At 37.5% G+C, this 17,093-nt stretch overlaps 1 protein-coding gene across 4 annotated transcripts in view; it reads right to left on the minus strand.

Moving 5' to 3' along the window:
• The window catches only part of SPHKAP (SPHK1 interactor, AKAP domain containing), a 178,088-nt gene that overhangs the window by 125,362 nt on the left and 35,633 nt on the right, over nt 1-17,093 (minus strand). The gene's annotated exons all lie outside the window — the stretch shown is intronic.

Raw genomic sequence — 17,093 nt, forward strand, 5'->3', positions numbered from 1 at the left:
GGACCCACGACAGTGTAAGGGCACAACTGGCCACATGCAGAAGCCAACAGCAAAGTCTGGCTGTCTTATGTCAAGTGAGATATTAAGGAGATTTGCTAAATTCTAAAATGAAATCACTCCTCTTCTCACTAAAAGTTTTTTTTTTTAAATAACACTTTTATTTTACATAAAAAACATGCATATTAATTCCTGCCTTGTTGATTTTAGCTATTTTTTTAAATAAAGACAATGTGGTGTGTCTATATACTATGGAATATTACACAGCCCTAAAAAAGATTGAAATCTTGCCATTTGCAGTGACATGGATGGAACTAGAGAGTATAATACTAAGTGAAATAAGTCATATGATTTCACTCATATGTAGAATTTAAGAAATAAAACAAATGAACAAAGAGGGGAAAGAGAAAGAGGGAGAAATCAAGACATAGATTCTTATTTACAGAGAGTAAAGTGATGCTTGTCAGAGGAGTGGGGATGGGGGGAATGGGTGAAATAGGTGATGGGGATGAAGGAGTGCATCTGTCCTGATGAACACCAGGTGTTAAACAGAAGTGCTGAATCACTATATTTACACCTAAAACTTTGTATGCTAACTGGAATTTAAATAAAGACTTAAAAATATGCATGTTAACGTAATGTGTTTATTATTATTTTCAAAGTATTTTTAAAATAAAAATTATTATTATTTTAATGTGAATAATTTTAAAAAGCCTTTCTTAGCTTTAATTGATAATTTGAAAAATATCAGAAAGTATAACCCCTATAAACAAAAGCTTCTCAAGGTCCTCAATAATTTTCTTAGAGTGTAAGGGAATTTCAATCCCCTTCCCCCCCAAAATTGAGAACTATTGATCTAGACTCACTTTATTTAAAGTAGAAAAAGGCTCTTGGTCCACCCCACTCCTCACTGCTAATCACTTTCTCTTCCAGTATGAAATAGAGTTGAGCATGGGTATGAGTGGTCCAAGTTGAAATCCTAGCTTAGTAATTAATGGTAGAATAACCTTGTGCAGCTAACTTCAATTCTGATTTCAGCTTCCACACCTGCAGATGGAGAAAATAATACTCACCTGGTGGGATCATTGAATATTCAGGGTGAGGACAAGTGTCTTACACTGTGGCATGCAGATAGCAGGTTATCCTTTCAATACGTGCTTTTCACTATTGCTATTTGAAATGAACTACAAAGGAAAATAGAAAATTGAATGCTTTCACTTGAAATTAGTGGATTTGAAAGCATTTCAGATCTGTGAAGACAAATTGTCCTTAGCAAATATTCTAATCTAAGGTGTGATTTTGGTTCTGCATTTTGTAGTATTAATAGTTACAGCTATGATTTTTTCTTGTATGCTTAGAATGTGCTGGAAAATGTGCTAAATTTTTCTTTCTTTCTTTCTTTCTTTTTTTTTTTTACCTTTTAATTTAATCCTTATTGCAATGCTACAAGGTAGGAGTTATTTTAAAGATAAGGATCTTCACAGAAATTCTTATTTTGAAGGTGAAAAGTCTTGAGACTCAGAGAGATTTGAGTTTTTCCCCCAAGTTGCTCAGAAACTGGCTTTGGATTTGGTTTTGAAAGTACCAAGGTTTTTAGGTGAAATAATTTAATTATGCAGTCTTCCATAACCCATACAAAATGATTTTAATTTGGGGTATGTTTCCCAAACATACATCTCATACATCTCATACATCTCATACATACATCTCATTTTTATTACTATAACTATACCTTCTCATGGACTTCCTTTTTTTTTTTTTTTTTAAGAGATAGAGAGCATGAGCAGGAAGTGTAGACATAGAGGGAGAGAGAGAATCTTAAGCAGGCTCCATGCCTACTGTGGAACCGAAAGTGGGGTTCGATCTAATGATCTGAGCTGAAATCAAGAGTCAGACACCAAATGAGCCATGCAGGTGCCCCAGGGATCTCCATTTTAAGGTTATTTTCCATGAGTGACATTCTAAGGTAACATTTTTCTTTAAGGAGAAGAAACATTTTGTGATGTAAATTATAATATTTAAATTAATCCACTTGGCCAGTATTATCAGTATTAGAATTTCTCAAAACAAAACAAAACAAACATGGCTTTATATCTATTTGTGTTAACACTGAAAGAAACCCATATTGTCATGCTTCTGCTCTTTGCCTTTCTGTGATCTTTAAAATTTACAACACCCATGGCTTTAGAATAAAGCTTTCATTCACTCTGAACCATAAGAACGTTAGAGACTTAAAAGGGAGACATCAAATGAACATACCAGTTAATAATACTTCACTGTGCAGTATAATAAACACTCCGACTATAATCACTTCTTAGTCATTTCAAAGCTCACTCCTCAAAAAGTAGGCACTGGGCATCTTCTGCTTTCTATATATTCAAAGAACATAGAATTATGGTTGTAACAAAATATGTCAACAAATGAAAGCAACTGTCATTTATCAGAACATATGAACTATTTTTATCCAAGGTCAGCCTCAGTAACAGGATAGAGTTCAGACACAAGTCACTCAGGTCTTTCAGTAAGTGGTAGCCGGGTTGGCATGTTTTCCTGGTGAAACACTGAGAGGCAGAGATGGAGACACCCAAAGGCCTCAGCTTGACACCTCCCACTGTGAGATGCCCACAGCTGTGATACACACTGCCTCATGACGAGGCTGATGTGACCAGAGCTGGCTAACTTGCCGGATTTCTCCTGCATTTAACTTCTTCAACAGAGAAATGAGGGCAGAACAATGAATCTGTCAAGTCTTCTACTTTAAGAGTATTTCTGCACCTATTTTTAAAGTAAATTACAACCGAAAATATGCAAAGAACTTGTTCTGTCCTATCCTAGCCATGAGGAAAATAAACAGCTTTTTGGATCTGCTTACTCAGTGGAAAATGCTAGAAAGACTTCCTATTTGGCTATTCCATATCCCTGGGATACCGAGTGTCTTTCCTATGGTACATCTTTGCTTCAGAGGAAAGAGAAATGTCCGAGAAAAGAAGTCGCATTTAAAAATTAAACCTAGGGGCGCCTGGGTGGCTCAGTGGGTTAAGCCGCTGCCTTCGGCTCAGGTCATGATCCCAGGTCCTGGGTTCGAGCCCCACATCGGGCTTTCTGCTCAGCAGGGAGCCTGCTTCCTCCTCTCTCTCTGCCTGCCTCTCTGCCTACTTGTGATTTCTCTCTGTCAAATAAATAAATAAAATATTTAAAAATAAATAAATAAAAAAAAATAAAAATTAAACCTAAATCTCGGGGCGCCTGGGTGGCTCAGTGGGTTAAAGCCACTGCCTTCGGCTCAGGTCATGATCCCAGGGTCCTGGGATCAAGCCCCGCATCGGGCTCTCTGCTCAGCAGGGAACCTGCTTCCCTTCCTCTCTCTCTGCCTGCCTCTCTGCCTACTTGTGATCTCTGTCAAATAAATAAATAAAATCTTAAAAAAAAAAATTAAACCTAAATCTTTCAATGCCTTAGAAGAAATATTTTGAAGGAGCTTTGTTTGATGAAAGTATTCACTCACTATGTAAACTTAAAATTTGAATTTTATTCATCATAATTAAAGAAATAGTTCACTCGATTATGTTAATAATGAAAATAAAGTTGCCCTATACATTTCATTAATAGAGATAACACCTATATTCTTTAACTATTGACTAAATAATACTACATTTACTGAGAATGTTCTGGACTACGGCCCTAATATATATACTACCTGAATTAAACTCTAGACATATATGTAATGTGCTTAAAGATAACAAGTTCTCAATAAACATTAGCTATCATAACAATGATTATTCTCTTTTCTTGGGCTTAGAGGAGTCAATAATTTACCTAGTTAGTGGTGAACTAGGATTTGAGACGGGCTCTCCAAATCCAAAGCCCCCATTTGCTGGTGCTCCTTTGCAAGTTGGTAAAATACATAATTTCTTGTCCTTGTGTTTTAAGGAATCCCAGTCTATGCGTTTATTCATCTCTTTCAGGGCTCTTTCTGGGTGATAAGGAGGTTTGAGTCCCAGTTCCAAGCCTACTGTTTGGTTAAATCACTCACTAGCTTCCAGCCTCAGTTTTTGTAAGAAATTAATTCATGTGATCTGAAGGCATGTAACTTCTACACTAAGCAGCATGTAACTCTCCCCCTCCTCCTCCTGCTTGCCCTCCCCCTGCCTCCTCCTCTCCCAGATATATGAAAGGCCAAATAAGCAAAGAGAATAAAAATTCAGCCTTCAATGAACCACTAGCATCACATATTAGGCAATTTTAACCTGTGAAGAGCCTTTAGACAATTAGAGACGCAGGAATGCTAGAAGGAAGAATACGTACTTGAAAATCTAATGATTTTGAAGCCTTGTGAATATGACCGCCCTGCTGAGAGAGTCACTTTCTGAGGGGGAAAAGAGAAAAACTCACCAGGTTCTCCATAGCTCATTTATTTATCTGCTATTTTTAGATGCAGGTTTATATATTTCAGATGAAGAGCTAATAATAAATATTCTGCGTGTTCACAAACTTGAAGTAATAATGACACACATTCTCGTAAAAATGAACGGGTGTTCTAAACAATAAAGAAAGATCTGTCTGCTCTATTTTTCAGTAATTTCTCTTTCTTATAGAGAGATCCAGCTCACATAAATTTATTTTGACACGAAATGGGGAAGGAGAAATAAACTCTTAGTAACCTGGACACATTGAAGCAATGCCTTAAATCCTGAAATCTACACCTGAAACTAATGGTGTACTATATGTTGGCTAATTGAATTTAAATATATATAAATACATATAGACAGATCCTAATTCAGCTCCCACCTGTTAATCATTTCATGGACATTTATCAAACTCCAATTTATCAAGCTCCCTATACCCAATTTAGCTATTTTCCAAGCTTTGTCTCCAATTATCTTTCTGCACATATCCTGCTAGAGTCCACCAGTTTACTAAAAAGCACAGTCTTTATGGTGCATGGGGTTTTCCTCATATCTTTTCATCTGCTCCCCGAATTTTTTCCGTCAATGTTCTTCTCCAACCATCAAGAACTAATTGAACCAAGGCTCCTCTCCCCATAGCAAGTGTTTCCCTCTTCTGGTGAAATCTCTATAATGAAAACAATATTTCTACCAGAATTTTAGAATGTGCATGTGTGCCTTTTCCTTCCAATTTTGATGTGGGTGCATGAGTATCTTACTCAATTTGTGTTCCACACTTATCTCTTGACATATAGCTGATACTAAGAAACTGTTGTTTGGCACCAGAACATTTTGTATTTGACGTAATGTATATTTGGAATTTTCTTTTCCAGTGATTGTGTTTCAGAAAGAAAACCTGTGAGTGATTTATTCAATACAAAGAAAATTTGAGAGTTAAATCTAGGCACCCAATGATATTTTATGTTTCTGCAAGGCTTTTATTTCTCTTAAGGTTTTTATCCCAAGGTAACAAAGAATTTTAAATTAGAGCATGATCTGCATTTTTGTAGTGCTCTGCTATCAAAACATTATCAAATTTCATTTTCTGATAATTGTAAGTATAAAGATGTAAAGCAGCCCCAAAGCTTTTAAGAGAGGAAATTTCCTAATGTATGCATTGTGATTAATGATGGAATGCTGCTTAAAATTAACTGAATAATACCATCAGAAAAATGGATCCATTTTTCTTCAAAAGCAGAGATTCATCTGCCCCTCCAAACAAGGAGACTCAGAGAAGTTAAGGGTGCTGGAATTTTAAGACATCAATGTAAACAGGGGCTTGGGTGACCGTTCCAGGGTAAGGAACCCTGGTCATCTGCTCACTCAACAGTTTCAAACAAACACTATTTTTAAAAGAAGTTGTAATACAAAAAAAGTTTCGGAAACCACGGTTCAAAGAAATCATTCTTACAAATGTGACACACAATTTTCATGGAAGAAAGAAAAAGCAAGAGCTATAAAATAAAGGGAGCAAGAGAAGCCCATTGGAAGAGCCATGGCATCATTCCGAGAAGAATCTCCAAGCCCCACTGGTGTTCTAGACTCTAAGAAATTTAATTAAATGTTTCTTAGAGAAGAAGGCTATAGTGTGAGCAGGTCCATCAGATTTGCATAGTAAGTGGGAGAGATGGCAAAGAGGTGATTAAGATGAAGGCAGCTGCTCATAGATGCTGTCAACTCTGTGCTCTGTGGTATAATTAATGGCATCTCTACTGGAGGTAACCCTTCATGGAGATATCATGATCCTACACAATGCACCCTCTTTTGGTATAAAGTTCTCTGAAGTTTTTTTTTTAATTAATTTTTAAGATTTTATTTATTTATTTGACAGAGAGAGGAAGAGAGAGAGGGAACACAAGCAGGGGGAGTGGGTGAGGGAGAAGTAGACTCCCCGCTGAGCAGGAAGCCAGTGTGGGGCTCGATGCCAGGACCCTGGGATCATGACCTGAGTGGAAGGTAGATGCTTAACCAACTGAGCCACCCAGGTGCGCTGTAAAGTTCTATGAGTTTTAAAAAACACACATCATTGTGTCACCACCATCCTAGACTAGATGAAGAACAACGGTTCAGCTCCACCATCTCCCCAAATTCCTTCCTGCTCCTTGTAGTCAAATGCTTCCTAAGTCCCAGTCCCTGGAAGCCATTGATTTGATTTCTATCCCCTAAATGTTGCCTTTTTTAGAATGTCATGTAGGTGGAATCATGTAGCATGTACCTTTTTGTGACCTGTTTCTTTCACTTGGCCTAATGTGTTTGACAGTCATCAACATTGTTGTGTGTTTAGCATTTTTTTCTTCCTTCTTTTATTGTGGGGTGGTGTTTCACTTTATGGATGTAGACACATTTTTTATAAAACCCATTTACCAGGTGAAGACCATTTGGGTTGTTTTTATTTTTTGGTTAATATCAATAAAGCTGCTATAAACATATGCCTAGTGATTTTTGTCAGAAATTAAGGTTTTGTCTTGCCGTGGGTAAGTACCTAAGAATGAAGTTAATAGGTAATATGATAATTTTATAAGTCAGTCAGAGAAAGACAAATACCACATGATTTCACTTGTGCATGGAATTTAAGAAGCAAAACAGATGAACGCAGGGAAAGGGAAGGAAAAATAAAATAAGATGAAAACAGAGGTTGAGGCAAACCATAGGAACCTCTTAACTACAGGGAACAAATAAGGTTGCTGGAGGGGAGGTCGGTGGGGGGCTGGTCTAACTGGGTGATGGGCATTAAGGAGGGCACTTGATGTAATGACCACTGGTGTTATCTGAAACTGATGAATCACTATACTCTATCCCGGAAACTAATAATACAGTATATGCTAACTAAACTGAATTTAAATAAAGAATTTAAAAAAAGAAACAGATAAACTGGTTTCTAACCTGGATTTACCACTTTCCATTCCACCAGCAAGGTATGAGAGCCCCAATTGCTCCACATCCTCAACAGTATCTGATGTTGTCATTTTCTGCTTTCAGTTCATTTTAAATGTTCTACCAGGTTCATATTGCTATTCTGTCTCAGCTTATTTTCCTTTTAATTTGTAAAGATATGATTTTTCTTCCTTTTTAAGTTTCTTCTAAAATTAAAATCTTAATTTAGATTCTATCTTGGTGCAAACCATATTCATAAAACCATACGCATAAATTAGACTACCTATTTTTAAGTTTTTTAAAAAATATATTTTATTTATTGATTTGAGAGAGAGCAAGGAGGGAAAGGGGTTAGAGGGGGAGGGAAGAAGCAGATTCCCCGCTGAGCAGGGAGTCTGAAGCAGGGTTGGATCCCAGGACCCTGAGATCATGACCTGAGCAGAAGGCAGACGCTTAATCAGCTAAGCCACCCAGATGCCCCTAGACTATATTTGATGCTAACTTTGGATGCCATCTCTAAGAGAAAGGTAATGTCACCCACCGTAAGTTTTCATTCATTCACTTGTTCATTTCACAACTACTTGTGGAGTACATACTGGCTTTGAGGGGTTTTAAGTCTTGATGTGTTGTTTTGTTATTTAAATTTTTTTCATAAAATGCTTATATATAATGGGGAAGCCAATTAAGAGTGTGTAGACCTGGCAGTCATAATAATAATAATAATAATCATAATAAGATATTATAGCTGTTAAACTCTTCTAAAGTATCTACATAGATATTCAACATTTATGTCTCTCTCTGTTTGCTATGTACATGAAGTGTATAGTACAATTATCCGAAATGCAGCATTATGTTAGTATTTGTCTCTGTGTCTGATTTAGTCACGTAGCCTGATACTGTCGAGGTCCATCCATGTGGTTGTGAAAGGCAAGATTTCATTCCTTTCTATAGGTAAGGAGTATCCCATTGTGTATGTATGCTACCTTTTTGTCTATATTGACTGGACCACCTCCTGAAATACATCCTTCTGCTTTGGACTGAAATAATGAAACATCTATTGGCTAAGTGGCCAATTCTACATTAGTCAGTCAGTTTAACTTCGTCAGCACCAATCACGATTCCTTCAAAATGATTTACATGACCTGGTGGCTTTTGCCTTTATAAGCCTGTACTCCCCACACGCGATTCTGAGCACATTCAACTTCAGTCCACTGTGCATCTAAGACCCCAAATACAGGCTTTTGGTTGGTCAGCAGCCTCTAATTCTTGGTCAACAAATATTTTTAAAGCATTGGAATATAAGGGAGTCTTTTAGGACCTGGAATAAAACAATCCTCCATTATTGAGGAAGGGAATGCCTAGAAAGCACCAGATCATAGTTGGTTGGGAAGGTTGAAAAAGGAAATGATAAGCACAAGATCTGTACCTCCTTCTCTGTCTTTACTGTGCAGGAGGTGGGAGGCAGTACCCCGAGATAGGAAAGAAGGCAACATTGTCCTACCTCATCATAAATGTATCTCTAGATAAACTGTATTTTTATAGCAGGAGAGTCATTACCCTATTGCTTCTAGCAATAGGTACCTGGTCTAACTAAACTTGCCTCTGATAAATACACAAGGAACCAACTGATTTATGGAGTGTCCATCTCTGACAAATGTCACAAATGGATGGACCTGTCTGAGTCTAAAATGGAGATTTTTTTCATGAACAAAAAGGGGTCTCTTCTTCGAAATTCATGTCCTCGTGTATGTAATTTAGAGAGTCTGTGTGTTGACCTGGGCCAGAGTGCATCCTAATGTGGCAATAAGTGAACTAGGCAGAGCCTCAGGGACAGTTATGGATATCTCCCTGCTTTTCTTGGGCTACACAATTACTTGTTTCCTAGAAACAACATTGTATCTCTGTGGAGTCACAGAATGCTCTAAGAGCATGGAGAACAATTCAGAAATATCAAGCCATACTTGTTTACTTCTGCCACATCACACAGATGTCAGCTGGCTGAAGAATGCTTTGAAAGTTGATCAGAGCATTTTCTGTATAAAAGTGATAACTGAGTTTGAGTCTCAAGTACAAAATGCAAGAGTTACAGAAACAGATAGGCTCAGGAAATGCAAATATAGTATAATTTATGAATGGTCAGCAATGTTTTAAACAGAATAAAGTTAGATGTATAAATAGAGGAAAGCTGATTGCTATTTAATTGCTACTTAGAAGCAGTATAATGCAGTAATGTTGATACGATCAGAAAGGGGAATGTGATTTTTAATGTTAGGAGAAGCAAAATTTAAGAAAAACACACCTGTCAGAAACTATGACATGCATCAAGGCTTATCATTAATTTTGGATTGTTTTGTATAGGCTTCCAAAGCATAGGTAATACAAAATTTACCAATTGTCAAAGGGACAGTGGATTTAATGGTCATGTATTATTTGAGGATGGATGCATGCCTTTGGCCTTTGGCAATTATAAGAAAGGGGCAATTCTCATTTCTTGACTCTTCTCTTGCTTGGAAGAAGCTACTGGACACATCAACCTTCTAAGATGCAAGAAGATGGACACATACTTTGCTAAGGAAGATACATAATTTGCTAAGGAAGACAGGATGCTCTCCATCCTGGAGAGCATGAGCCCTCACAAGGGTCTTTCAGGGTGGGTCTCGTTTTTGAAACGCAGAGATAAGTCTCCTAAATATGGACACAGAAATGAGGGGGCTCATTCTTAGGCATTCATAAGCCAAAGGTTCAAATTTATCCAGGCCATATCCTTTTTTCCTTCTCTGACACTAGCAGAAGTGACAACTGGGCATTTCAATCAGAATAGCAAACCTGGGGGCGCCTGGGTGGCTCAGTGGGTTAAGCCGCTGCCTTCGGCTCAGGTCATGATCCCAGGTCCTGGGTTCGAGCCCCACATCGGGCTTTCTGCTCAGCAGGGAGCCTGCTTCCTCCTCTCTCTCTGCCTGCCTCTCTGCTTACTTGTGATTTCTCTCTGTCAAATAAATAAATAAAATCTTAAAAAAAAAAAAAAAAAAGAATAGCAAACTTGGGAGGACACAGGAAAAGCAGAAGCTCTTAGGGCTGGTGGGGAATGCACCATTTACTCCAGACTCCAAAATCAAGAGGGCTGCTTATCTCGGAGACTGGAAGGAGGGTAACCCTTAAGTTAAGTGGTAGGGAGCAGGGATGGCAGGTGTGTTTTTAAACACCCCAAAATAGAATGCTATATGAGTTGTTTTTTTTTTAAACTTTAGACCCCTTTAACTAGGGATATTTAATACATACTATAAAGGTTTGGGGAAACTACAAGAATTCAGGAAAAAAAAGATCACTTGCTTAGTTCCCACCATGCAGCATCATCCTCAACTCCACAAAATGCTCTAAGCTATTTTGGGTTTTCAGAGTTCTACTTTTTGGTTAAAAAAAAGCAAAAGAGAAAAGAAAAGAAGAGGGGAAAGAAGAAAAGAAAAGAAAAAAGAAAAGAAAAGAAAAAGGCACTGCAAGCTCCTTCCAGGAGTTCTTCACACATAGCAAAAAGGATGCTCAAGGAACCAAGTTGTAGAGGACAGAAGACTAGCCTATTGGGATCTCAAGCATAGCAGAGCAATTGCTGGAGGCACAGCGAGGTGAACAGACGTCTTCCAACGTAGGAATGAGAAGCTAAATCACATTCAAACTACAACATAAGCCATAATTGATAGTTTTACACGAAGTCTCCCACAGAGGATTACTGAATTGGCATTTTCCGAAGAAGGAACTCGTGTGTGTAGTACATGAAGCCCCACCCCTCCATCTCAGCGTGAATCGGGCTGCTCTCATGCCAAGAGATGTGCAAGATTCCGGCCTGTTTTTGCTGAAGACAGAGGAAATCCGTCCCGCCACAGCCCTCCTTAGCTGCGTTCTGGTCTCAGTGCAACTGTGATTTCCCAGATGTCAGTGTGGTCAGTGCCTAAAGAAGTTTCCTTAGGTGGTCAGGGAATCTTGTGGCTGGCTGAATCTGAATGCAGGGACTTCTTTTGCTACTTAGTCCCCTCGCTCGTCTTCCCAGTGACCTCAGTGGTACCACCACTCATGGATATTCTGGCTTAAATAGACAGAGCTCATGGTCCTGTTAACTTTCACTGCCAGGGAGTCCTGATCTTGACTTCCACATGTGTCTCCTCCCACTGCATGGATACAGGTTCGGCCTCTCCCCTCCCCACTCCCCTACCCATCTCAAGTGTGCCCCTCCTGGCATTCCAGATTCCAGTCTCCCTTTGCTCTAAGGAATTCTTTTTACAACTTTATAAATGAGCTCTCTTCAAATATCACTTTTAGGAAGACAATTCTACATATATTTTCTTTAAGAACTCCCTATTTCTTCAATGCCTCTGATTACTCCTGTAGAATGACGATAAAACAAGACACCTAGCCATTTGACAAAACTTAACTAGGCCACTGTGGTATAAGGAGCTGGATCTGAAGACCACAGCCAGGTTGCTTGATCAGAAGAGAGTGTTTATAAAGCGTGAGCACTGCATACTCCAAGATGAAAAGCCTGGTATCCTCCTTCCATAGAAAGTGAATATGCCCAATTATGCTGATTTTCTAAATTTTATTTATGTATTTACATTTTTTAAAAAGTCCTTCCTTCGTGTAAGGAATCAGCTTCTAGAAACAGAATATTACAGCTATTTTCTATCATGTGTTTCCTAGAAGTATTAATGGGGCGTTTGGCCCAGAGCAATACAATTCTGACTAATAAAAATGTCTTTGGAGATAGAGATCAGATCCCCAGAAAGCCTCCCAATTTATATGTCTTTGCCGACACGCATTAATTGAGTTGGTTTTATCAATTACATGCCATCAAGACGATATGAGCTTAGATGAAAGTGCATTTTACAGAGTAAGAAGGAGCATCCAGGGACATCCATTCCGACAATACTTCAGAGGTTTCTGTGCCACTATTGACAACAAATTTAACTCAGTTTAAAGGAGGCCTGTCATGGCAAAGAATGTTCTTGAAACTTCAAAGAGAATATCAGGTATCTTATGAAGATCAAACTCCACCTCTGGGAAACTCAAGTCTTTTCCCTCTGCTGCCTTTGGTAGGTCCAGGTTTAATGTGGATTTAATTAACATGACATAAAAAGAGAAGGATATTTGGGGGTTGATTTTTCCCCAACAATTCTTTCATCATGTGAATCCTATTCAGAGACTTGATTCCATGATACCCTAAAGAGCAAATCTTCAGTCCCATGAAGTGAAGCAAGGACTGAAAATGTCCAGTTACTATGAAAATGTGACATCGAGTGTGATGCTTTCAAAGCAGAAGAAAATCTAGCAGAGATTCAACATAATGAGAGGATAGTGCATGCTACCTCAGATTAGCTTTTAAATTCTAGATAAATAAATACTGCCCTGTGTAAAGATTATTTATTTGGAATCAGCTAATATTTACTGAGCATCAGCAGTGTGTACGGAGAATTTACACAAAGCAGGGCACCTGGGTGGCTCGGTCCATTAAGCATCCAACTCTTGGTTTTGGCTCAGGTTATGATCTCATATCATGGGTCAAAAGATCGAGCCCTGCTTTAGGCTCTGTGCTCAGTGGGGAGTCTACTTGAAGATTCTCCCTCCCTCTCCCTCTGCACCTCCCCCAAATCACACATACATGTTTTCTATCTCTCAAATAAATAAATCGTTTTTTTTAAAAGAACTTACCCAAACCCTTTTTTTTTTTTAAGATTTTATTTATTTGATAGAGATCACAAGTAGACAGATAGGCAGGCAGAGAGAGGGGGGGAAGCAGGCTCCCCACTGAGCAGAGAGCCCGATGTGGGGCTCGATCCCAGGATGCTGGGATCATGACCTGAGCCGAAGGCAGAGGCTTTAACCCACTGAGCCACCCAGGCGCCACCCCCCAAACTCTTTTGTATATAAACATCACACCAACCCTAAGACATCTGAGTCAGAGAAGTTATGTCACTAGCCTAAGATCACGCAGTAAAAGAGAAATCTGCAATCTAACTCAGATCTTTGGATTCTAGGTCCATTTTTTTTTTTTAATGTGGCATCCTACTGCCTCCTAGAGATGAGGTTTTGATTTTTATAAAGAGAATACAAAGGCTTTTTTCATTTTGTGTCTAACATATATAAAATTATAACATTTATTATCATTTAACTCATTTAATGAAAAATCCCTATTTCAGTTTAATAATAGTGATCGTATTGGTCTTATAGGAAGGACTAGTCCTATGAGAAGAAGTAACATCAGACAAGATCTATGTGAGATAAGATTCAAGAGGTAGCACACAGGGCTCTAGTATTCACTCCCCACCAGCTACTCTTTCTCTCTCTTTTGAAATCCCAACCTTTTAAACACATGATTTTTGGACCATCACATTGCACACATTAAGACTTTGAGTTCGGAGCTCAGTAAATTACTGTGACCTAGAGGAGATCTCACATTCCAACTTGGATGGATTGATGGTGTCTGCTTGCACCTTCAAGACTTGGAGAATTCTGAATTCAAGTCCGGGTTCAATAGGATTAATTACCAATGGAAGTTAAAGGAGGGGGCAACAAAACTAGTTCAGCAGTAGCAGAATTAAGTAAAAACAGGTTTCATTTTGTCACAACTATATTAACCTACACAATCACTACTACCTCAGTGAGAATTTATCTGATAACTTTCCTAGCATTTAGAGGAAGGGAAGAAGACTGAGAAAGGATCGTTCTGAAGCTTGAGCTCATTCTATAGAATCCTATAACTTATTGTGGCATTTCTGACAGCAAAAGGGGGTCTATTAACAAAATGCAAAGACAATATATGTAAACTATGGCTAGGTGGTATAGTCATCTTAGCTCTGGGGAAAGGCAGTCCCTTAAGGAGTTCCTTCTTCAAATAAGTCCACCCAAATCTTTTTCTTGATGCCATGGCTTTTTCACAGCTGTGGTTCCCGGCAACTGTATTTCCCCAACAGCAAAGAGGAACTGAAGCAACTGCACATGGGTGAGATTCCTGAAACCCTTGGAGATTCAATGTGATACACAGGAGAGAAACTCAGTCAATTTGCAATTTTTCAGAGGCTGATTATCCAACTAGTGCATTATCTTCCAGACCCTTGTTTTATTTCATCCACCAGTTAATTTAGCAATATGTCAGTTCTGATAAGAAGGTTTGATGGGGAAGAAGATGAGGCTATTACATAAAATCAGTTTGGGGAATTACCAATAGATTTCAATTATCCATGGTACTCTTACTGAAGGTTGAGTGACTGTGATCTGTGGTGATTCAGCTGGACAGCCTTGCTATTTCTAAGATAGAGCTCTCCTTGTCTTTTGTCTCTTCGAGTACACACTATATGTGCATTTATAGATTCTCACTTGCCCAGGCCCACTATCCGTGATTAACAAGATTTGTTTTTTCAAATTGATCAATGATCACTTAAATCAGTTTGCTGTAATATATAATAATAAAATAAAAGCATGAACTCATTCGATATTCAGTGTCTTGTTAATGAGGGCCTCCGTTCCAGATATAAAAAAAGGAAACAATAGTGAACTACTCTTTTGAAGGGTAGGAAAACAATCAGAGCCACGTGGAAGATAACATGTGGCACATAAGACTTTCTTTAAATGCAATTATTATGTAAGCTTAAGAGAACATTTAAAAGGAAAGGAATGTACTTCTGAACATGAGAAAAATACTCCAGGACACAAAGGTGTTAACTTCTGCATTAATTTGTAGCAACCCTTCCTAAATTAGGTTGGATAATCAACCTAATTCACTCATTCAAATCTCGATCATACTTGGAAGCCCAAATTAAGATCCAATTCTCTTTCTGAAGACTGTTGTTGTCTGTTTCAGGTCCAGAGTTTCTCTCTGTTCTTCACTATAAATGCTCACAATACTCATTTTCCCATAATTGAGACTATCTTCAGATATTACTATCTAGTTATCTCACATATGAATTACTATTTGACTTTTCACATGAGAAACCAGTATTATCTCCCAAACTAGCCTATAAATATACATGCATTCTTGTGTGTCTCCCCAAGATCTAACAGAATTTTGAATGTATATGTACCAGGCCATATGAAATTGCCTATAATTGATCATTTTTAATCTGTAAAAAGAAAGCTTCATATGGTTTAACCTGCTAACGGTTCTAGAAACAGTTGTGGTAAAAGTATGATTATATTTGAAACCTTAAATTCATACACACACACACACACACACACACACACACATACATAGATATATACACACAGGTATTTATACACACACATACACAGATATATACACACAGGTATTATATATATATATATATATATATATATATATATATATATATATAAATGATTGCATTTGGGTTTTTATTTTTTGAATAGACATTAGCCCCAAAGAGCTCTATTCAGTAGCTTCCAGACATGATTTTTAAGAAGTGAATATGATTACTTTTTTTTCCCAGGAGAAAAAAAAAGTGTAGTCGAGGTAACAGAGCATAAAATGCTAACTGTCTCAGCATGGCAATATGTATATTGAATTATTTTCTGGCACCATGTACTTATTGAAAAATTATGCTATAGAATAATGTTACACATAGATAGTCTTCATTTTGAGTGCTTATGGTAAGCCAGGCACTGTTCTAAACATTTCACATCTATCAGCTCACTGAATCCTCACCCGTTACTTCCTTTTTTCAGATGAGCAAATTGAGGCATGACGAGATAAGATAATTTGCTCAAGATAACACAACTAGTAATGATTGAACTGGATGTCAAATTCAAGCAGTCTGGTTTCAATCCTTAATTTAAATACTACATGGACTCTAATCAATAGAAATGGAGTTATTTAAAAATTAAAATAAATGAAAAATCATTTACCTTTGGGAAATGTGTAACATCTGATGAAGACTATTTAGAGTTACAGAGCTGAATAGAACATACCCCAAGGCTTGAAGACCTGCAGTTTTAGCTCTCTTATATAAGTAACTCAAAATCATTTTGAATTATACTACCTCAGTTTTCTGCATTAAAAATGGACATTTATAGCACTGACTCTACTATAAGAATTTTATTAGAGGAGAATGAATAATAGATCATACAACACATGAACATTAGAGCCTTGAACTGATTAGACCAGTTTATTTTTATATCTGGCTATGAACGTATGCATGCAAATACTTTTGTAAAATTATATTTAATGCTACTTTTCTATAATCAGCATATCTTCTCTAACACAGATATGTGTGTTTCATTTTCTTTGGTACTTGAAAATGATATAAACACCACACAAGCAGAGGATAAATAAGACTGCTTAACTTGATATAGTAATCAGTCAACTAATATGCTTATGCATACATAATGTTACAATATGTATACATAATTACATACACACACACACATACATAATATATACACACACTATATAATATGTTCAGTAAGAGAATTTGTCTTGATATACCCCTATGATTATGAGTATTTTTAATCATTTAACCTTTTTAAAATAATTAATGAAATAATGCAGTGTGATTTCATCTAAGGTTAGATGAGATTAAACACATCTTCCTCTGGGATTCTGCAGCAAATAGTAACAAAAGCTATGGGTGGGAAAGCAGACGTTTTAAGTTTCTGGGCCTTAGGTTGGATTGACTGGAAAAACAAAGTAGATGAATTTATATTGTTCAAATGACAACTTTCAGCAAGTGTGTTAAAGCAAGACTTGTCTATTAGTTCTAAAGTCTATATTCTAGGAAATGTAACTCTGTGTCTTGTAATAAAATAAGCCAAGCACAC

The sequence above is a fragment of the Lutra lutra genome, chromosome 3 (assembly GCF_902655055.1).
Source record: "Lutra lutra chromosome 3, mLutLut1.2, whole genome shotgun sequence".
Lineage (NCBI taxonomy): Eukaryota > Metazoa > Chordata > Mammalia > Carnivora > Mustelidae > Lutra > Lutra lutra.